Source organism: Carica papaya, chromosome 5, assembly GCF_054855325.1.
Source record: "Carica papaya isolate Zhongbai chromosome 5, ASM5485532v1, whole genome shotgun sequence".
In the NCBI taxonomy this organism is placed as follows: domain Eukaryota; kingdom Viridiplantae; phylum Streptophyta; class Magnoliopsida; order Brassicales; family Caricaceae; genus Carica; species Carica papaya.
The window spans coordinates 29,793,093-29,811,191 of NC_142313.1; the positions used below are offsets into that span (position 1 = coordinate 29,793,093).

The 18,099-nt window shown below is 47.2% G+C and overlaps 21 non-coding genes and 35 pseudogenes across 21 annotated transcripts; 3 read left to right on the forward strand and 53 right to left on the reverse strand.

The window, feature by feature from the left end:
* Positions 1-63: 63 nt before the first annotated feature.
* LOC148261547 (5S ribosomal RNA) lies at positions 64-182 on the reverse strand (annotated as a pseudogene).
* A 206-nt stretch (positions 183-388) lies between these two features.
* On the reverse strand, positions 389-507 carry LOC148261548 (5S ribosomal RNA). The gene has a single exon (XR_015819861.1). It is a non-coding gene; the product is annotated as a 5S ribosomal RNA (ribosomal RNA).
* A 198-nt stretch (positions 508-705) lies between these two features.
* On the reverse strand, positions 706-824 carry LOC148261549 (5S ribosomal RNA; annotated as a pseudogene).
* A 206-nt stretch (positions 825-1,030) lies between these two features.
* LOC148261550 (5S ribosomal RNA) lies at positions 1,031-1,149 on the reverse strand. The gene has a single exon (XR_015820787.1). It is a non-coding gene; the product is annotated as a 5S ribosomal RNA (ribosomal RNA).
* A 199-nt stretch (positions 1,150-1,348) lies between these two features.
* Positions 1,349-1,467, reverse strand: LOC148261551 (5S ribosomal RNA; annotated as a pseudogene).
* Positions 1,468-1,673: 206 nt separating this feature from the next.
* Positions 1,674-1,792, reverse strand: LOC148261552 (5S ribosomal RNA). Its single transcript, XR_015819640.1, has one exon. It is a non-coding gene; the product is annotated as a 5S ribosomal RNA (ribosomal RNA).
* Positions 1,793-1,992: 200 nt separating this feature from the next.
* Positions 1,993-2,111, reverse strand: LOC148261553 (5S ribosomal RNA; annotated as a pseudogene).
* A 207-nt stretch (positions 2,112-2,318) lies between these two features.
* LOC148261554 (5S ribosomal RNA) lies at positions 2,319-2,437 on the reverse strand (annotated as a pseudogene).
* A 200-nt stretch (positions 2,438-2,637) lies between these two features.
* Positions 2,638-2,756, reverse strand: LOC148261555 (5S ribosomal RNA; annotated as a pseudogene).
* A 206-nt stretch (positions 2,757-2,962) lies between these two features.
* LOC148261556 (5S ribosomal RNA) lies at positions 2,963-3,081 on the reverse strand (annotated as a pseudogene).
* A 201-nt stretch (positions 3,082-3,282) lies between these two features.
* On the reverse strand, positions 3,283-3,401 carry LOC148261557 (5S ribosomal RNA; annotated as a pseudogene).
* Positions 3,402-3,607: 206 nt separating this feature from the next.
* On the reverse strand, positions 3,608-3,726 carry LOC148261558 (5S ribosomal RNA). The gene has a single exon (XR_015819862.1). It is a non-coding gene; the product is annotated as a 5S ribosomal RNA (ribosomal RNA).
* Positions 3,727-3,924: 198 nt separating this feature from the next.
* On the reverse strand, positions 3,925-4,043 carry LOC148261559 (5S ribosomal RNA; annotated as a pseudogene).
* Positions 4,044-4,249: 206 nt separating this feature from the next.
* On the reverse strand, positions 4,250-4,368 carry LOC148261560 (5S ribosomal RNA). The gene has a single exon (XR_015819775.1). It is a non-coding gene; the product is annotated as a 5S ribosomal RNA (ribosomal RNA).
* Positions 4,369-4,566: 198 nt separating this feature from the next.
* LOC148261561 (5S ribosomal RNA) lies at positions 4,567-4,685 on the reverse strand (annotated as a pseudogene).
* A 206-nt stretch (positions 4,686-4,891) lies between these two features.
* LOC148261562 (5S ribosomal RNA) lies at positions 4,892-5,010 on the reverse strand. Its single transcript, XR_015821157.1, has one exon. It is a non-coding gene; the product is annotated as a 5S ribosomal RNA (ribosomal RNA).
* A 200-nt stretch (positions 5,011-5,210) lies between these two features.
* On the reverse strand, positions 5,211-5,329 carry LOC148261563 (5S ribosomal RNA; annotated as a pseudogene).
* A 206-nt stretch (positions 5,330-5,535) lies between these two features.
* On the reverse strand, positions 5,536-5,654 carry LOC148261564 (5S ribosomal RNA; annotated as a pseudogene).
* A 200-nt stretch (positions 5,655-5,854) lies between these two features.
* Positions 5,855-5,973, reverse strand: LOC148261565 (5S ribosomal RNA; annotated as a pseudogene).
* A 206-nt stretch (positions 5,974-6,179) lies between these two features.
* LOC148261566 (5S ribosomal RNA) lies at positions 6,180-6,298 on the reverse strand. Its single transcript, XR_015820545.1, has one exon. It is a non-coding gene; the product is annotated as a 5S ribosomal RNA (ribosomal RNA).
* A 201-nt stretch (positions 6,299-6,499) lies between these two features.
* On the reverse strand, positions 6,500-6,618 carry LOC148261567 (5S ribosomal RNA; annotated as a pseudogene).
* A 206-nt stretch (positions 6,619-6,824) lies between these two features.
* On the reverse strand, positions 6,825-6,943 carry LOC148261568 (5S ribosomal RNA). The gene has a single exon (XR_015819863.1). It is a non-coding gene; the product is annotated as a 5S ribosomal RNA (ribosomal RNA).
* Positions 6,944-7,141: 198 nt separating this feature from the next.
* Positions 7,142-7,260, reverse strand: LOC148261569 (5S ribosomal RNA; annotated as a pseudogene).
* A 206-nt stretch (positions 7,261-7,466) lies between these two features.
* LOC148261570 (5S ribosomal RNA) lies at positions 7,467-7,585 on the reverse strand. The gene has a single exon (XR_015819777.1). It is a non-coding gene; the product is annotated as a 5S ribosomal RNA (ribosomal RNA).
* Positions 7,586-7,783: 198 nt separating this feature from the next.
* On the reverse strand, positions 7,784-7,902 carry LOC148261571 (5S ribosomal RNA; annotated as a pseudogene).
* Positions 7,903-8,108: 206 nt separating this feature from the next.
* On the reverse strand, positions 8,109-8,227 carry LOC148261572 (5S ribosomal RNA). The gene has a single exon (XR_015819546.1). It is a non-coding gene; the product is annotated as a 5S ribosomal RNA (ribosomal RNA).
* A 199-nt stretch (positions 8,228-8,426) lies between these two features.
* On the reverse strand, positions 8,427-8,545 carry LOC148261573 (5S ribosomal RNA; annotated as a pseudogene).
* A 208-nt stretch (positions 8,546-8,753) lies between these two features.
* Positions 8,754-8,872, reverse strand: LOC148261574 (5S ribosomal RNA; annotated as a pseudogene).
* A 198-nt stretch (positions 8,873-9,070) lies between these two features.
* On the reverse strand, positions 9,071-9,189 carry LOC148261575 (5S ribosomal RNA; annotated as a pseudogene).
* Positions 9,190-9,388: 199 nt separating this feature from the next.
* On the reverse strand, positions 9,389-9,507 carry LOC148261576 (5S ribosomal RNA; annotated as a pseudogene).
* A 206-nt stretch (positions 9,508-9,713) lies between these two features.
* LOC148261577 (5S ribosomal RNA) lies at positions 9,714-9,832 on the reverse strand. The gene has a single exon (XR_015821203.1). It is a non-coding gene; the product is annotated as a 5S ribosomal RNA (ribosomal RNA).
* Positions 9,833-10,031: 199 nt separating this feature from the next.
* LOC148261578 (5S ribosomal RNA) lies at positions 10,032-10,150 on the reverse strand (annotated as a pseudogene).
* A 206-nt stretch (positions 10,151-10,356) lies between these two features.
* Positions 10,357-10,475, reverse strand: LOC148261579 (5S ribosomal RNA). The gene has a single exon (XR_015819652.1). It is a non-coding gene; the product is annotated as a 5S ribosomal RNA (ribosomal RNA).
* Positions 10,476-10,674: 199 nt separating this feature from the next.
* On the reverse strand, positions 10,675-10,793 carry LOC148261580 (5S ribosomal RNA; annotated as a pseudogene).
* Positions 10,794-10,999: 206 nt separating this feature from the next.
* On the reverse strand, positions 11,000-11,118 carry LOC148261581 (5S ribosomal RNA). Its single transcript, XR_015819654.1, has one exon. It is a non-coding gene; the product is annotated as a 5S ribosomal RNA (ribosomal RNA).
* A 199-nt stretch (positions 11,119-11,317) lies between these two features.
* Positions 11,318-11,436, reverse strand: LOC148261582 (5S ribosomal RNA; annotated as a pseudogene).
* Positions 11,437-11,642: 206 nt separating this feature from the next.
* Positions 11,643-11,761, reverse strand: LOC148261583 (5S ribosomal RNA). The gene has a single exon (XR_015821204.1). It is a non-coding gene; the product is annotated as a 5S ribosomal RNA (ribosomal RNA).
* A 199-nt stretch (positions 11,762-11,960) lies between these two features.
* Positions 11,961-12,079, reverse strand: LOC148261584 (5S ribosomal RNA; annotated as a pseudogene).
* A 206-nt stretch (positions 12,080-12,285) lies between these two features.
* LOC148261585 (5S ribosomal RNA) lies at positions 12,286-12,404 on the reverse strand. The gene has a single exon (XR_015820956.1). It is a non-coding gene; the product is annotated as a 5S ribosomal RNA (ribosomal RNA).
* A 199-nt stretch (positions 12,405-12,603) lies between these two features.
* Positions 12,604-12,722, reverse strand: LOC148261586 (5S ribosomal RNA; annotated as a pseudogene).
* A 206-nt stretch (positions 12,723-12,928) lies between these two features.
* On the reverse strand, positions 12,929-13,047 carry LOC148261587 (5S ribosomal RNA). Its single transcript, XR_015820357.1, has one exon. It is a non-coding gene; the product is annotated as a 5S ribosomal RNA (ribosomal RNA).
* Positions 13,048-13,246: 199 nt separating this feature from the next.
* On the reverse strand, positions 13,247-13,365 carry LOC148261588 (5S ribosomal RNA; annotated as a pseudogene).
* A 206-nt stretch (positions 13,366-13,571) lies between these two features.
* LOC148261589 (5S ribosomal RNA) lies at positions 13,572-13,690 on the reverse strand. The gene has a single exon (XR_015820788.1). It is a non-coding gene; the product is annotated as a 5S ribosomal RNA (ribosomal RNA).
* A 199-nt stretch (positions 13,691-13,889) lies between these two features.
* Positions 13,890-14,008, reverse strand: LOC148261590 (5S ribosomal RNA; annotated as a pseudogene).
* A 206-nt stretch (positions 14,009-14,214) lies between these two features.
* Positions 14,215-14,333, reverse strand: LOC148261591 (5S ribosomal RNA). The gene has a single exon (XR_015820929.1). It is a non-coding gene; the product is annotated as a 5S ribosomal RNA (ribosomal RNA).
* Positions 14,334-14,532: 199 nt separating this feature from the next.
* LOC148261592 (5S ribosomal RNA) lies at positions 14,533-14,651 on the reverse strand (annotated as a pseudogene).
* A 206-nt stretch (positions 14,652-14,857) lies between these two features.
* Positions 14,858-14,976, reverse strand: LOC148261593 (5S ribosomal RNA). The gene has a single exon (XR_015819728.1). It is a non-coding gene; the product is annotated as a 5S ribosomal RNA (ribosomal RNA).
* Positions 14,977-15,177: 201 nt separating this feature from the next.
* Positions 15,178-15,296, reverse strand: LOC148261594 (5S ribosomal RNA; annotated as a pseudogene).
* Positions 15,297-15,502: 206 nt separating this feature from the next.
* On the reverse strand, positions 15,503-15,621 carry LOC148261595 (5S ribosomal RNA). Its single transcript, XR_015820790.1, has one exon. It is a non-coding gene; the product is annotated as a 5S ribosomal RNA (ribosomal RNA).
* A 200-nt stretch (positions 15,622-15,821) lies between these two features.
* Positions 15,822-15,940, reverse strand: LOC148261596 (5S ribosomal RNA; annotated as a pseudogene).
* A 206-nt stretch (positions 15,941-16,146) lies between these two features.
* LOC148261597 (5S ribosomal RNA) lies at positions 16,147-16,265 on the reverse strand. The gene has a single exon (XR_015819747.1). It is a non-coding gene; the product is annotated as a 5S ribosomal RNA (ribosomal RNA).
* Positions 16,266-16,468: 203 nt separating this feature from the next.
* LOC148261598 (5S ribosomal RNA) lies at positions 16,469-16,587 on the reverse strand (annotated as a pseudogene).
* A 206-nt stretch (positions 16,588-16,793) lies between these two features.
* Positions 16,794-16,912, reverse strand: LOC148261599 (5S ribosomal RNA; annotated as a pseudogene).
* Positions 16,913-17,177: 265 nt separating this feature from the next.
* On the forward strand, positions 17,178-17,296 carry LOC148261600 (5S ribosomal RNA; annotated as a pseudogene).
* Positions 17,297-17,506: 210 nt separating this feature from the next.
* Positions 17,507-17,624, forward strand: LOC148261601 (5S ribosomal RNA; annotated as a pseudogene).
* A 204-nt stretch (positions 17,625-17,828) lies between these two features.
* Positions 17,829-17,947, forward strand: LOC148261602 (5S ribosomal RNA; annotated as a pseudogene).
* The last annotated feature ends 152 nt before the right edge of the window (positions 17,948-18,099 follow it).

Here is an 18,099-nt window from a genome sequence, read left to right on the forward strand (position 1 = left end):
AATCTGCGGACCATAATTAAAGTCGCGCGTAACGTCGAACGGCACATCTGAAAAAAAAGAAAATGGGTGCAACACGAGAACTTCCCACGAGGTAACCCATCATTGTACTACTTTCACCAAAGCACACTTAACTGCGGGGTTCTGATGGGATCCGGTGCATTTGTGCTGGTATGATCGCACCTGTTAAATTTTGCGCTGCAAACACATAAACTCATTCCCCTTTCTTCCTCCTCCCGTCATTTGTTCCCTTGTGCGTGCACTCTGCATCCATCCTCATCGTTCTAATATCGATCAAAATGCCCTTGCTTCTTGACTCACATTTGCGTATAAACAAGTGGACCCTAGTTCTAGTCGCGCGTAACGTCGAATGACCCGTCTGAAAAAAAAATTAGTGCGACACGAGGACTTCCGAGGAGGTCACCCATCCGAGTACTACTCTCGCCCAAGCACACTTAACTGCGGAGTTCTGATGGGATCCGGTGCATTAGTGCTGGTATGATCGCACCTGTTTAATTTCGCGCTGCAAATACATAAATTCTATCTCCTTCCTTCCCCCTCCCGTCATTTGTTTCCAAGTGCGTGCGCACTGCACGTTCAAATATCAAGTACAATGCCACGGCGCCGTGACTCACATTTGCGAATAAATCTGCGGACCATAATTAAAGTCGCGCGTAACGTCGAACGGCACATCTGAAAAAAAGAAAATGGGTGCAACACGAGAACTTCCCACGAGGTAACCCATCATTGTACTACTTTCACCAAAGCACACTTAACTGCGGGGTTCTGATGGGATCCGGTGCATTTGTGCTGGTATGATCGCACCTGTTAAATTTTGCGCTGCAAATACATAAACTCATTCCCCTTTCTTCCTCCTCCCGTCATTTGTTCCCTTGTGCGTGCACTCTGCATCCATCCTTCTCGTTCTAATATCGATCAAAATGCCCTTGCTTCTTGACTCACATTTGCGTATAAACCAGTGGACCCTAGTTCCAGTCGCGCGTAACGTCGAACGACCCGTCTGAAAAAAAAATTAGTGCGACACGAGGACTTCCCAGGAGGTCACCCATCCGAGTACTACTCTCGCCCAAGCACACTTAACTGCGGAGTTCTGATGGGATCCGGTGCATTAGTGCTGGTATGATCGCACCTGTTTAATTTCGCGCTGCAAATACATAAATTCTATCTCCTTCCTTCCCCCTCCCGTCATTTGTTTCCAAGTGCGTGCGCACTGCACGTTCAAATATCAAGTACAATGCCACGGCGCCGTGACTCACATTTGCGAATAAATCTGCGGACCATAATTAAAGTCGCGCGTAACGTCGAACGGCACATCTGAAAAAAAAGAAAATGGGTGCAACACGAGAACTTCCCACGAGGTAACCCATCATTGTACTACTTTCACCAAAGCACACTTAACTGCGGGGTTCTGATGGGATCCGGTGCATTTGTGCTGGTATGATCGCACCTGTTAAATTTTGCGCTGCAAATACATAAACTCATTCCCCTTTCTTCCTCCTCCCGTCATTTGTTCCCTTGTGCGTGCACTCTGCATCCATCCTTCTCGTTCTAATATCGATCAAAATGCCCTTGCTTCTTGACTCACATTTGCGTATAAACCAGTGGACCCTAGTTCCAGTCGCGCGTAACGTCGAACGACCCGTCTGAAAAAAAAATTAGTGCGACACGAGGACTTCCCAGGAGGTCACCCATCCGAGTACTACTCTCGCCCAAACACACTTAACTGCGGAGTTCTAATGGGATCCGGTGCATTAGTGCTGGTATGATCGCACCTGTTTAATTTCGCGCTGCAAATACATAAATTCTATCTCCTTCCTTCCCCCTCCCGTCATTTGTTTCCAAGTGCGTCCTCTCGTTCTCGTTCAAATATCAAGTACAATGCCACGGCGCCGTGACTCACATTTGCGAATAAATCTGCGGACCATAATTAAAGTCGCGCGTAACGTCGAACGGCACATCTGAAAAAAAAGAAAATGGGTGCAACACGAGAACTTCCCACGAGGTAACCCATCATTGTACTACTTTCACCAAAGCACACTTAACTGCGGGGTTCTGATGGGATCCGGTGCATTTGTGCTGGTATGATCGCACCTGTTAAATTTTGCGCTGCAAATACATAAACTCATTCCCCTTTCTTCCTCCTCCCGTCATTTGTTCCCTTGTGCGTGCACTCTGCATCCATCCTTCTCGTTCTAATATCGATCAAAATGCCCTTGCTTCTTGACTCACATTTGCGTATAAACCAGTGGACCCTAGTTCCAGTCGCGCGTAACGTCGAACGACCCGTCTGAAAAACAAAATTAGTGCGACACGAGGACTTCCCAGGAGGTCACCCATCCGAGTACTACTCTCGCCCGAGCACACTTAACTGCGGAGTTCTGATGGGATCCGGTGCATTAGTGCTAGTATGATCCCACCTTTTTAATTTAACGCTGCAAATACATAAATTCTATCTCCTTCCTTCCCCCTCCCGTCATTTGTTTCCAAGTGCGTCCTCTCGTTCTCGTTCAAATATCAAGTACAATGCCACGGCGCCGTGACTCACATTTGCGAATAAATCTGCGGACCATAATTAATGTCGCGCGTAACGTCGAACGGCACATCTGAAAAAAAAGAAAATGGGTGCAACACGAGAACTTCCCACGAGGTAACCCATCATTGTACTACTTTCACCAAAGCACACTTAACTGCGGGGTTCTGATGGGATCCGGTGCATTTGTGCTGGTATGATCGCACCTGTTAAATTTTGCGCTGCAAATACATAAACTCATTCCCCTTTCTTCCTCCTCCCGTCATTTGTTCCCTTGTGCGTGCACTCTGCATCCATCCTTCTCGTTCTAATATCGATCAAAATGCCCTTGCTTCTTGACTCACATTTGCGTATAAACCAGTGGACCCTAGTTCCAGTCGCGCGTAACGTCGAACGACCCGTCTGAAAAAAAAATTGGTGCGACAGGAAGACTTCCCAGGAGGTCACCCATCCGAGAACTACTCTCACCCAAGCACACTTAACTGCGGAGTTCTGATGGGATCCGGTGCATTAGTGCTGGTATGATCGCACCTGTTTAATTTTGCGCTGCAAATACATAAATTTCTATCTCCTTCCTTCCCCCTCCCGTCATTTGTTTCCAAGTGCGTCCTCTCGTTCTCGTTCAAATATCAAGTACAATGCCACGGCGCCGTGACTCACATTTGCGAATAAATCTGCGGACCATAATTAAAGTCGCGCGTAACGTCGAACGGCACATCTGAAAAAAAAGAAAATGGGTGCAACACGAGAACTTCCCACGAGGTAACCCATCATTGTACTACTTTCACCAAAGCACACTTAACTGCGGGGTTCTGATGGGATCCGGTGCATTTGTGCTGGTATGATCGCACCTGTTAAATTTTGCGCTGCAAACACATAAACTCATTCCCCTTTCTTCCTCCTCCCGTCATTTGTTCCCTTGTGCGTGCACTCTGCATCCATCCTCATCGTTCTAATATCGATCAAAATGCCCTTGCTTCTTGACTCACATTTGCGTATAAACAAGTGGACCCTAGTTCTAGTCGCGCGTAACGTCGAATGACCCGTCTGAAAAAAAAATTAGTGCGACACGAGGACTTCCGAGGAGGTCACCCATCCGAGTACTACTCTCGCCCAAGCACACTTAACTGCGGAGTTCTGATGGGATCCGGTGCATTAGTGCTGGTATGATCGCACCTGTTTAATTTCGCGCTGCAAATACATAAATTCTATCTCCTTCCTTCCCCCTCCCGTCATTTGTTTCCAAGTGCGTGCGCACTGCACGTTCAAATATCAAGTACAATGCCACGGCGCCGTGACTCACATTTGCGAATAAATCTGCGGACCATAATTAAAGTCGCGCGTAACGTCGAACGGCACATCTGAAAAAAAGAAAATGGGTGCAACACGAGAACTTCCCACGAGGTAACCCATCATTGTACTACTTTCACCAAAGCACACTTAACTGCGGGGTTCTGATGGGATCCGGTGCATTTGTGCTGGTATGATCGCACCTGTTAAATTTTGCGCTGCAAATACATAAACTCATTCCCCTTTCTTCCTCCTCCCGTCATTTGTTCCCTTGTGCGTGCACTCTGCATCCATCCTTCTCGTTCTAATATCGATCAAAATGCCCTTGCTTCTTGACTCACATTTGCGTATAAACCAGTGGACCCTAGTTCCAGTCGCGCGTAACGTCGAACGACCCGTCTGAAAAAAAAATTAGTGCGACACGAGGACTTCCAAGGAGGTCACCCATCCGAGTACTACTCTCGCCCAAGCACACTTAACTGCGGAGTTCTGATGGGATCCGGTGCATTAGTGCTGGTATGATCGCACCTGTTTAATTTCGCGCTGCAAATACATAAATTCTATCTCCTTCCTTCCCCCTCCCGTCATTTGTTTCCAAGTGCGTGCGCACTGCACGTTCAAATATCAAGTACAATGCCACGGCGCCGTGACTCACATTTGCGAATAAATCTGCGGACCATAATTAAAGTCGCGCGTAACGTCGAACGGCACATCTGAAAAAAAGAAAATGGGTGCAACACGAGAACTTCCCACGAGGTAACCCATCATTGTACTACTTTCACCAAAGCACACTTAACTGCGGGGTTCTGATGGGATCCGGTGCATTTGTGCTGGTATGATCGCACCTGTTAAATTTTGCGCTGCAAATACATAAACTCATTCCCCTTTCTTCCTCCTCCCGTCATTTGTTCCCTTGTGCGTGCACTCTGCATCCATCCTTCTCGTTCTAATATCGATCAAAATGCCCTTGCTTCTTGACTCACATTTGCGTATAAACGAGTGGACCCTAGTTCCAGTCGCGCGTAACGTCGAACGACCCGTCTGAAAAAAAAATTAGTGCGACACGAGGACTTCCCAGGAGGACACCCATCCGAGTACTACTCTCGCCCGAGCACACTTAACTGCGGAGTTCTGATGGGATCCGGTGCATTAGTGCTGGTATGATCGCACCTGTTTAATTTTGCGCTGCAAATACATAAATTCTATCTCCTTCCTTCCCCCTCCCGTCATTTGTTTCCAAGTGCGTCCACTCGTTCTCGTTCAAATATCAAGTAAAATGCCACGGCGCCGTGACTCACATTTGCGAATAAATCTGCAGACCATAATTAAAGTCGCGCGTAACGTCGAACGGCACATCTGAAAAAAAAGAAAATAGGTGCAACACGAGAACTTCCCACGAGGTAACCCATCATTGTACTACTTTCACCAAAGCACACTTAACTGCGGGGTTCTGATGGGATCCGGTGCATTTGTGCTGGTATGATCGCACCTGTTAAATTTTGCGCTGCAAATACATAAACTCATTCCCCTTTCTTCCTCCTCCCGTCATTTGTTCCCTTGTGCGTGCACTCTGCATCCATCCTTCTCGTTCTAATATCGATCAAAATGCCCTTGCTTCTTGACTCACATTTGCGTATAAACGAGTGGACCCTAGTTCCAGTCGCGCGTAACGTCGAACGACCCGTCTGAAAAAAAAATTAGTGCGACACGAGGACTTCCCAGGAGGTCACCCATCCGAGTACTACTCTCGCCCGAGCACACTTAACTGCGGAGTTCTGATGGGATCCGGTGCATTAGTGCTAGTATGATCCCACCTTTTTAATTTAACGCTGCAAATACATAAATTCTATCTCCTTCCTTCCCCCTCCCGTCATTTGTTTCCAAGTGCGTCCTCTCGTTCTCGTTCAAATATCAAGTACAATGCCACGGCGCCGTGACTCACATTTGCGAATAAATCTGCGGACCATAATTAATGTCGCGCGTAACGTCGAACGGCACATCTGAAAAAAAAGAAAATGGGTGCAACACGAGAACTTCCCACGAGGTAACCCATCATTGTACTACTTTCACCAAAGCACACTTAACTGCGGGGTTCTGATGGGATCCGGTGCATTTGTGCTGGTATGATCGCACCTGTTAAATTTTGCGCTGCAAATACATAAACTCATTCCCCTTTCTTCCTCCTCCCGTCATTTGTTCCCTTGTGCGTGCACTCTGCATCCATCCTTCTCGTTCTAATATCGATCAAAATGCCCTTGCTTCTTGACTCACATTTGCGTATAAACCAGTGGACCCTAGTTCCAGTCGCGCGTAACGTCGAACGACCCGTCTGAAAAAAAAATTGGTGCGACACGAAGACTTCCCAGGAGGTCACCCATCCGAGAACTACTCTCGCCCAAGCACACTTAACTGCGGAGTTCTGATGGGATCCGGTGCATTAGTGCTGGTATGATCGCACCTGTTTAATTTTGCGCTGCAAATACATAAATTTCTATCTCCTTCCTTCCCCCTCCCGTCATTTGTTTCCAAGTGCGTCCTCTCGTTCTCGTTCAAATATCAAGTACAATGCCACGGCGCCGTGACTCACATTTGCGAATAAATCTGCGGACCATAATTAAAGTCGCGCGTAACGTCGAACGGCACATCTGAAAAAAAAGAAAATGGGTGCAACACGAGAACTTCCCACGAGGTAACCCATCATTGTACTACTTTCACCAAAGCACACTTAACTGCGGGGTTCTGATGGGATCCGGTGCATTTGTGCTGGTATGATCGCACCTGTTAAATTTTGCGCTGCAAACACATAAACTCATTCCCCTTTCTTCCTCCTCCCGTCATTTGTTCCCTTGTGCGTGCACTCTGCATCCATCCTCATCGTTCTAATATCGATCAAAATGCCCTTGCTTCTTGACTCACATTTGCGTATAAACAAGTGGACCCTAGTTCTAGTCGCGCGTAACGTCGAATGACCCGTCTGAAAAAAAAATTAGTGCGACACGAGGACTTCCGAGGAGGTCACCCATCCGAGTACTACTCTCGCCCAAGCACACTTAACTGCGGAGTTCTGATGGGATCCGGTGCATTAGTGCTGGTATGATCGCACCTGTTTAATTTCGCGCTGCAAATACATAAATTCTATCTCCTTCCTTCCCCCTCCCGTCATTTGTTTCCAAGTGCGTGCGCACTGCACGTTCAAATATCAAGTACAATGCCACGGCGCCGTGACTCACATTTGCGAATAAATCTGCGGACCATAATTAAAGTCGCGCGTAACGTCGAACGGCACATCTGAAAAAAAGAAAATGGGTGCAACACGAGAACTTCCCACGAGGTAACCCATCATTGTACTACTTTCACCAAAGCACACTTAACTGCGGGGTTCTGATGGGATCCGGTGCATTTGTGCTGGTATGATCGCACCTGTTAAATTTTGCGCTGCAAATACATAAACTCATTCCCCTTTCTTCCTCCTCCCGTCATTTGTTCCCTTGTGCGTGCACTCTGCATCCATCCTTCTCGTTCTAATATCGATCAAAATGCCCTTGCTTCTTGACTCACATTTGCGTATAAACCAGTGGACCCTAGTTCCAGTCGCGCGTAACGTCGAACGACCCGTCTGAAAAAAAAATTAGTGCGACACGAGGACTTCCAAGGAGGTCACCCATCCGAGTACTACTCTCGCCCAAGCACACTTAACTGCGGAGTTCTGATGGGATCCGGTGCATTAGTGCTGGTATGATCGCACCTGTTTAATTTCGCGCTGCAAATACATAAATTCTATCTCCTTCCTTCCCCCTCCCGTCTTTTGTTTCCAAGTGCGTGCGCACTGCACGTTCAAATATCAAGTACAATGCCACGGCGCCGTGACTCACATTTGCGAATAAATCTGCGGACCATAATTAAAGTCGCGCGTAACGTCGAACGGCACATCTGAAAAAAAGAAAATGGGTGCAACACGAGAACTTCCCACGAGGTAACCCATCATTGTACTACTTTCACCAAAGCACACTTAACTGCGGGGTTCTGATGGGATCCGGTGCATTTGTGCTGGTATGATCGCACCTGTTAAATTTTGCGCTGCAAATACATAAACTCATTCCCCTTTCTTCCTCCTCCCGTCATTTGTTCCCTTGTGCGTGCACTCTGCATCCATCCTTCTCGTTCTAATATCGATCAAAATGCCCTTGCTTCTTGACTCACATTTGCGTATAAACGAGTGGACCCTAGTTCCAGTCGCGCGTAACGTCGAACGACCCGTCTGAAAAAAATATTAGTGCGACACGAGGACTTCCCAGGAGGTCACCCATCCGAGTACTACTCTCGCCCGAACACACTTAACTGCGGAGTTCTGATGGGATCCGGTGCATTAGTGCTGGTATGATCGCACCTGTTTAATTTTGCGCTGCAAATACATAAATTCTATCTCCTTCCTTCCCCCTCCCGTCATTTGTTTCCAAGTGCGTCCTCTCGTTCTCGTTCAAATATCAAGTACAATGCCACGGCGCCGTGACTCACATTTGCGAATAAATCTGCGGACCATAATTAAAGTCGCGCGTAACGTCGAACGGCACATCTGAAAAAAAGAAAATGGGTGCAACACGAGAACTTCCCACGAGGTAACCCATCATTGTACTACTTTCACCAAAGCACACTTAACTGCGGGGTTCTGATGGGATCCGGTGCATTTGTGCTGGTATGATCGCACCTGTTAAATTTTGCGCTGCAAATACATAAACTCATTCCCCTTTCTTCCTCCTCCCGTCATTTGTTCCCTTGTGCGTGCACTCTGCATCCATCATTCTCGTTCTAATATCGATCAAAATGCCCTTGCTTCTTGACTCACATTTGCGTATAAACCAGTGGACCCTAGTTCCAGTCGCGCGTAACGTCGAACGACCCGTCTGAAAAAAAAAAATTAGTGCGACATGAGGACTTCCCAAGAGATCACCCATCCAAGTACTACTCTCGCCCAAGCACACTTAACTGCGGAGTTCTGATGGGATCCGGTGCATTAGTGCTGGTATGATCGCACCCGTTTAATTTCGCGCTGCAAATACATAAATTCTATCTCCTTCCTTCCCCCTCCCGTCATTTGTTTCCAAGTGCGTGCGCACTGCACGTTCAAATATCAAGTACAATGCCACGGCGCAGTGACTCACATTTGCGAATAAATCTGCGGACCATAATTAAAGTCGCGCGTAACGTCGAACGGCACATCTGAAAAAAAAAAAATGGGTGCAACACGAGAACTTCCCACGAGGTAACCCATCATTGTACTATTTTCACCAAAGCACACTTAACTGCGGGGTTCTGATGGGATCCGGTGCATTTGTGCTGGTATGATCGCACCTGTTTAATTTTGCGCTGCAAATACAAAAATTCTATCTCCTTCCTTCCCCCTCCCGTCATTTGTTTCCAAGTGCGTCCTCTCGTTCTCGTTCAAATATCAAGTACAATGCCACGGCGCCGTGACTCACATTTGCGAATAAATCTGCGGACCATAATTAAAGTCGCGCGTAACCTCGAACGGCACCTCTGAAAAAAAGAAAATGGGTGCAACACGAGAACTTCCCACGAGGTAACCCATCATTGTACTACTTTCACCAAAGCACACTTAACTGCGGGGTTCTGATGGGATCCGGTGCATTTGTGCTGGTATGATCGCACCTGTTAAATTTTGCGCTGCAAATACATAAACTCATTCCCCTTTCTTCCTCCTCCCGTCATTTGTTCCCTTGTGCGTGCACTCTGCATCCATCCTTCTCGTTCTAATATCGATCAAAATGCCCTTGCTTCTTGACTCACATTTGCGTATAAACCAGTGGACCCTAGTTCCAGTCGCGCGTAACGTCGAACGACCCGTCTGAAAAAAAAATTAGTGCGACACGAGGACTTCCCAGGAGGTCAACCATCCGAGTACTACTCTCGCCCAAGCACACTTAACTGCGGAGTTCTGATGGGATCCGGTGCATTAGTGCTGGTATGATCGCACCTGTTTAATTTCGCGCTGCAAATACATAAATTCTATCTCCTTCCTTCCCCCTCCCGTCATTTGTTTCCAAGTGCGTCCTCTCGTTCTCGTTCAAATATCAAGTACAATGCCACGGCGCCGTGACTCACATTTGCGAATAAATCTGCGGACCATAATTAAAGTCGCGCGTAACGTCGAACGGCACATCTGAAAAAAAGAAAATGGGTGCAACACGAGAACTTCCCACGAGGTAACCCATCATTGTACTACTTTCACCAAAGCACACTTAACTGCGGGGTTCTGATGGGATCCGGTGCATTTGTGCTGGTATGATCGCACCTGTTAAATTTTGCGCTGCAAATACATAAACTCATTCCCCTTTCTTCATCCTCCCGTCATTTGTTCCCTTGTGCGTGCACTCTGCATCCATCCTTCTCGTTCTAATATCGATGAAAATGCCCTTGCTTCTTGACTCACATTTGCGTATAAACCAGTGGACCCTAGTTCCAGTCGCGCGTAACGTCGAACGACCCGTCTGAAAAAAAAATTAGTGCGACACGAGGACTTCCCAGGAGGTCACCCATCCGAGTACTACTCTCGCCCAAGCGCACTTAACTGCGGAGTTCTGATGGGATCCGGTGCATTAGTGCTGGTATGATCGCACCTGTTTATTTTTGTGCTGCAAATACATAAATTCTATCTCCTTCCTTCCCCCTCCCGTCATTTGTTTCCAAGTGCGTCCTCTCGTTCTCGTTCAAATATCAAGTACAATGCAATGGCGCCGTGACTCACATTTGCGAATAAATCTGCGGACCATAATTAAAGTCGCGCGTAACGTCGAACGGCACCTCTGAAAAAAAGAAAATGGGTGCAACACGAGAACTTCCCACGAGGTAACCCATCATTGTACTACTTTCACCAAAGCACACTTAACTGCGGGGTTCTGATGGGATCCGGTGCATTTGTGCTGGTATGATCGCACCTGTTAAATTTTGCGCTGCAAATACATAAACTCATTCCCCTTTCTTCATCCTCCCGTCATTTGTTCCCTTGTGCGTGCACTCTGCATCCATCCTTCTCGTTCTAATATCGATGAAAATGCCCTTGCTTCTTGACTCACATTTGCGTATAAACCAGTGGACCCTAGTTCCAGTCGCGCGTAACGTCGAACGACCCGTCTGAAAAAAAAATTAGTGCGACACGAGGACTTCCCAGGAGGTCACCCATCCGAGTACTACTCTCGCCCAAGCGCACTTAACTGCGGAGTTCTGATGGGATCCGGTGCATTAGTGCTGGTATGATCGCACCTGTTTATTTTTGTGCTGCAAATACATAAATTCTATCTCCTTCCTTCCCCCTCCCGTCATTTGTTTCCAAGTGCGTCCTCTCGTTCTCGTTCAAATATCAAGTACAATGCCACGGCGCCGTGACTCACATTTGCGAATAAATCTGCGGACCATAATTAAAGTCGCGCGTAACCTCGAACGGCACCTCTGAAAAAAAGAAAATGGGTGCAACACGAGAACTTCCCACGAGGTAACCCATCATTGTACTACTTTCACCAAAGCACACTTAACTGCGGGGTTCTGATGGGATCCGGTGCATTTGTGCTGGTATGATCGCACCTGTTAAATTTTGCGCTGCAAATACATAAACTCATTCCCCTTTCTTCCTCCTCCCGTCATTTGTTCCCTTGTGCGTGCACTCTGCATCCATCCTTCTCGTTCTAATATCGATCAAAATGCCCTTGCTTCTTGACTCACATTTGCGTATAAACCAGTGGACCCTAGTTCCAGTCGCGCGTAACGTCGAACGACCCGTCTGAAAAAAAAATTAGTGCGACACGAGGACTTCCCAGGAGGTCAACCATCCGAGTACTACTCTCGCCCAAGCACACTTAACTGCGGAGTTCTGATGGGATCCGGTGCATTAGTGCTGGTATGATCGCACCTGTTTAATTTCGCGCTGCAAATACATAAATTCTATCTCCTTCCTTCCCCCTCCCGTCATTTGTTTCCAAGTGCGTCCTCTCGTTCTCGTTCAAATATCAAGTACAATGCCACGGCGCCGTGACTCACATTTGCGAATAAATCTGCGGACCATAATTAAAGTCGCGCGTAACGTCGAACGGCACATCTGAAAAAAAGAAAATGGGTGCAACACGAGAACTTCCCACGAGGTAACCCATCATTGTACTACTTTCACCAAAGCACACTTAACTGCGGGGTTCTGATGGGATCCGGTGCATTTGTGCTGGCATGATCGCACCTGTTAAATTTTGCGCTGCAAATACATAAACTCATTCCCCTTTCTTCCTCCTCCCGTCATTTGTTCCCTTGTGCGTGCACTCTGCATCCATCCTTCTCGTTCTAATATCGAACAAAATGCCCTTGCTTCTTGACTCACATTTGCGTATAAACCAGTGGACCCTAGTTCCAGTCGCGCGTAACGTCGAACGACCCGTCTGAAAAAAAAATTAGTGCGACACGAGGACTTCCCAGGAGGTCACCCATCCGAGTACTACTCTCGCCCAAGCACACTTAACTGCGGAGTTCTGATGGGATCCGGTGCATTAGTGCTGGTATGATCACACCTGTTTAATTTCGCGCTGCAAATACAAAAATTCTATCTCCTTCCTTCCCCCTCCCGTCATTTGTTTCCAAGTGCGTCCTCTCGTTGTCGTTCAAATATCAAGTACAATGCCACGGCGCCGTGACTCACATTTGCGAATAAATCTGCGGACCATAATTAAAGTCGCGCGTAACGTCGAACGGCACATCTGAAAAAAAGAAAATGGTTGCAAAACGAGAACTTCCCACGAGGTAACCCATCATTGTACTGCTTTCACCAAAGCACACTTAACTGCGGGGTTCTGATGGGATCCGGTGCATTTGTGCTGGCATGATCGCACCTGTTAAATTTTGCGCTGCAAATACATAAACTCATTCCCCTTTCTTCCTCCTCCCGTCATTTGTTCCCTTGTGCGTGCACTCTGCATCCATCCTTCTCGTTCTAATATCGATCAAAATGCCCTTGCTTCTTGACTCACATTTGCGTATAAACCAATGGACCCTAGTTCCAGTCGCGCGTAACGTCGAACGACCCGTCTGAAAAAAAAATTAGTGCGACACGAGGACTTCCCAGGAGGTCAACCATCCGAGTACTACTCTCGCCCAAGCACAATTAACTGCGGAGTTCTGATGGGATCCGGTGCATTAGTGCTGGTATGATCGCACCTGTTTAATTTCGCGCTGCAAATACATAAATTCTATCTCCTTCCTTCCCCCTCCCGTCATTTGTTTCCAAGTGCGTCCTCTCGTTCTCGTTCAAATATCAAGTACAATGCCACGGCGCCGTGACTCACATTTGCGAATAAATCTGCGGACCATAATTAAAGTCGCGCGTAACGTCGAACGGCACATCTGAAAAAAAGAAAATGGGTGCAACACGAGAACGTCCCACGAGGTAACCCATCATTGTACTACTTTCACCAAAGCACACTTAACTGCGGGGTTCTGATGGGATCCGGTGCATTTGTGCTGGCATGATCGCACCTGTTAAATTTTGCGCTGCAAATACATAAACTCATTCCCCTTTCTTCCTCCTCCCGTCATTTGTTCCCTTGTGCGTGCACTCTGCATCCATCCTTCTCGTTCTAATATCGATCAAAATGCCCTTGCTTCTTGACTCACATTTGCGTATAAACCAGTGGACCCTAGTTCCAGTCGCGCGTAACGTCGAACGACCCGTCTGAAAAAAAAATTAGTGCGACACGAGGACTTCCCAGGAGGTCACCCATCCGAGTACTACTCTCGCCCAAGCACACTTAACTGCGGAGTTCTGATGGGATCCGGTGCATTAGTGCTGGTATGATCGCACCTGTTTAATTTCGCGCTGCAAATACAAAAATTCTATCTCCTTCCTTCCCCCTCCCGTCATTTGTTTCCAAGTGCGTCCTCTCGTTCTCGTTCAAATATCAAGTACAATGCCACGGCGCCGTGACTCACATTTGCGAATAAATCTGCGGACCATAATTAAAGTCGCGCGTAACGTCGAACGGCACATCTGAAAAAAAGAAAATGGTTGCAAAACGAGAACTTCCCACGAGGTAACCCATCATTGTACTACTTTCACCAAAGCACACTTAACTGCGGGGTTCTGATGGGATCCGGTGCATTTGTGCTGGTATGATCACACCTGTTAAATTTTGCGCTGCAAATACATAAACTCATTCCCCTTTCTTCCTCCTCCCGTCATTTGTTCCCTTGTGCGTGCACTCTGCATCCATCCTTCTCGTTCTAATATAGATCAAAATGCCCTTGCTTCTTGACTCACATTTGCGTATAAACCAGTGGACCCTAGTTCAAGTCGCGCGTAACGTCGAACGACCCGTCTGAAAAAAAAATTAGTGCGACACGAGGACTTCCCAGGAGGTCACCCATCCGAGTACTACTCTCGCCCAAGCACACTTAACTGCGGAGTTCTAATGGGATCCGGTGCATTAGTGCTGGTATGATCGCACCTATTTAATTTTGCGCTGCAAATACATAAATTCTATCTCCTTCCTTCCCCCTCCCGTCATTTGTTTCCAAGTGCGTCCTCTCGTTCTCGTTCAAATATCAAGTACAATGCCACGGCGCCGTGACTCACATTTGCGAATAAATCTGCGGACCATAATTAAAGTCGCGCGTAACGTCGAACGGCACATCTGAAAAAAAGAAAATGGGTGCAACACGAGAACGTCCCACGAGGTAACCCATCATTGTACTACTTTCACCAAAGCACACTTAACTGCGGGGTTCTGATGGGATCCGGTGCATTTGTGCTGGTATGATCGCACCTGTTTAATTTTGCGCTGCAAACACATAAACTCATTCCCCTTTCTTCCTCCTCCCGTCATTTGTTCCCTTGTGCGTGCACTCTGCATCCATCCTTCTCGTTCTAATATAGATGAAAATGCCCTTGCTTCTTGACTCACATTTGCGTATAAACCAGTGGACCCTAGTTCCAGTCGCGCGTAACGTCGAACGACCCGTCTGAAAAAAAAATTAGTGCGACACGAGGACTTCCCAGGAGGTCACCCATCCGAGTACTACTCTCGCCCAAGCACACTTAACTGCGGAGTTCTGATGGGATCCGATGCATTAGTGCTGGTATGATCGCACCTTTTTAATTTCGCGCTGCAAATACATAAATTCTATCTCCTTCCTTCCCCCTCCCGTCATTTGTTTCCAAGTGCGTCCTCTTGTTCTCGTTCAAATATCAAGTACAATGCCACGGCGCCGTGACTCACATTTGCGAATAAATCTGCGGACCATAATTAAAGTCGCGCGTAACGTCGAACGGCACGTCTGAAAAAAAAAGAAAATGGGTGCAACACGAGAACTTCCCACGAGGTAACCCATCATTGTACTACATTCACCAAAGCACACTTAACTGCGGGGTTCTGATGGGATCCGGTGCATTTGTGCTGGTATGATCGCACCTGTTAAATTTTGCGCTGCAAACACATAAACTCATTCCCCTTTCTTCCTCCTCCCGTCATTTGTTCCCTTGTGCGTGCACTCTGCATCCATCCTTCTCGTTCGAATATCGATCAAAATGCCCTTGCTTCTTCACTCACATTTGCGTATAAACCAGTGGACCCTAGTTCCAGTCGCGCGTAACGTCGAACGACCCGTCTGAAAAAAAAATTAGTGCGACACGAGGACTTCCCAGGAGGTCACCCATCCGAGTACTACTCTCGCCCAAGCACACTTAACTGCGGAGTTCTGATGGGATCCGGTGCATTAGTGCTGGTATGATCGCACCTGTTTAGTTTCGCGCTGCAAATACAAAAATTCTATCTCCTTCCTTCTCCCTCCCGTCATTTGTTTCCAAGTGCGTCCTCTCGTTCTCGTTCAAATATCAAGTACAATGCCACGGCGCCGTGACTCACATTTGCGAATAAATCTGCGGACCATAATTAAAGTCGCCCGTAACGTCGAACGGCACATCTGAAAAAAAAGAAAATGGGTGCAACACGAGAACTTCCCACGAGGTAACCCATCATTGTACTACTTTCACCAAAGCACACTTAACTGCGGGGTTCTGATGGGATCCGGTGCATTTGTGCTGGTATGATCGCACCTGTTAAATTTTGCGCTGCAAATACATAAACTCATTCCCCTTTCTTCCTCCTCCCGTCATTTGTTCCCTTGTGCGTGCACTCTGCATCCATCCTTCTCGTTCTAATATCGATCAAAATGCCCTTGCTTCTTGACTCACATTTGCGTATAAACCAGTGGACCCTAGTTCCAGTCGCGCGTAACGTCGAACGACCCGTCTGAAAAAAAAATTAGTGCGACACGAGGAATTCCCAGGAGGTCACCCATCCGAGTACTACTCTCGCCCAAGCACACTTAACTGCGGAGTTCTGATGGGATCCGGTGCATTAATGCTGGTATGATCGCATTTGTTTAATTTTGCGCTGCAAATACAGAAATTCTAGCTCCTTCCTTCCCCCTCCCGTCATTTGTTTCCAAGTGCGTCCTCTCGTTCTCGTTCAAATATCAAGTACAATGCCACGGCACCGTGACTCACATTTGCGAATAAATCTGCGGACCATAATTAAAGTCGCGCGTAATGTCGAACGGCACATCTGAAAAAAAAAAAGAAAATGGGTGCAACACGAGAACTTCCCACGAGGTAACCCATCATTGTACTACTTTCACCAAAGCACACTTAACTGCGGGGTTCTGATGGGATCCGGTGCATTTGTGCTGGTATGATCGCACCTGTTAAATTTTGCGCTGCAAATACATAAACTCATTCCCCTTTCTTCCTCCTCCCGTCATTTGTTCCCTTGTGCGTGCACTCTGCATCCATCCTTCTCGTTCTAATATCGATCAAAATGCCCTTGCTTCTTGACTCACATTTGCGTATAAACCAGTGGACCCTAGTTCCAGTCGCGCGTAACGTCGAACGACCCGTCTGAAAAAAAAATTAGTGCGACACGAGGACTTCCCAGGAGGTCACCCATCCGAGTACTACTCTCGCCCAAGCACACTTAACTGCGGAGTTCTGATGGGATCCGGTGCATTAGTGCTGGTAAGATCGTAAGTGTGCTTGGGCGAGAGTAGTACTCGAATGGGTGACCTCCTGGGAAGTCCTCGTATGGCAATAATTTTTTTTCAGATGGGTCGTTCGACGTTAGGCACGACTGGAACTATGGTCCGCTGGTTTATACGCAAATGTGAGTCAAAAATCAGGGGCATTTTAATCGATATTAGAACGAGAAGTAGAGGTGCAGTGTGAACGCACAAGGAAACAAATGATGGGAGGGGGGAGGGAAGAAGGGGTGTATGTATTTTCAGCACGAAATTAAACATGTGCGGTCACACAAGCACAAATGTACCGGATCCCATCAGAACTCCGCAGTTATGTGTGCTTTGGCGAAAGTAGTACAATGATGGGTTACCTCCTGGGAAGTTCTCGTGTTGCACCAATTTTTTTTTTTTCAGATGTGCCGTTCGACGTTACGCGCGACTTTAATTATGGTCCGCAGATTTATTCGCAAATGTGAGTCACGGCGCCGTGGCATTTTACTTGATATTTGAACGAGAACGAGAGGTACAATGCGCACGCACAAGGAAACAAATGACGGGAAGGGGAAGAAAGGAGAAGGAGTTTATGTATTTGCAGCGCCGAATAAAACGAGTGGCATCATACCAGCACTGATGCACTGGAACCCATCAAAACTCTGCAGTTAAGTGTGCTTGGGCGTGAGTAGTACTCGGATGGGTGACCTCTTGGGAAATCCTCGTGTCGCAACAATTTTTTTTCAGATGGGTCGTTCGACGTTACGCACGACTGGAACTATGGTCCGCTGGTTTATACGCAAATGTGAGTCAAGAATCAGGGGCATTTTAATCGATATTAGAACGAGAAGGAGAGGTGCAGTGTGAACGCACAAGGAAACAAATGATGGGAGGGGGGTAGGGAAGAAGGAGTGTATGTATTTTCAGCACGAAATTAAACAGGTGCGGTCACACCAGCACAAATGCACCGGATCCAATCAGAACTCCGCAGTTAAGTGTGCTTTGGCGAAAGTAGTACAATGATGGGTTACCTCATGGGAAGTTCTCGTGTTGCACCCATTTTCTTTTTTTCAAATGTGCCGTTCGACGTTACGCGCGACTTTAATTATGGTCCGCAGATTTATTCGCAAATGTGAGTCACGGCGCTGTGGTATTTTATTTGATATTTGAACGAGAACGTGAGGTGCAGTGTGCACGCACAAGGAAACAAA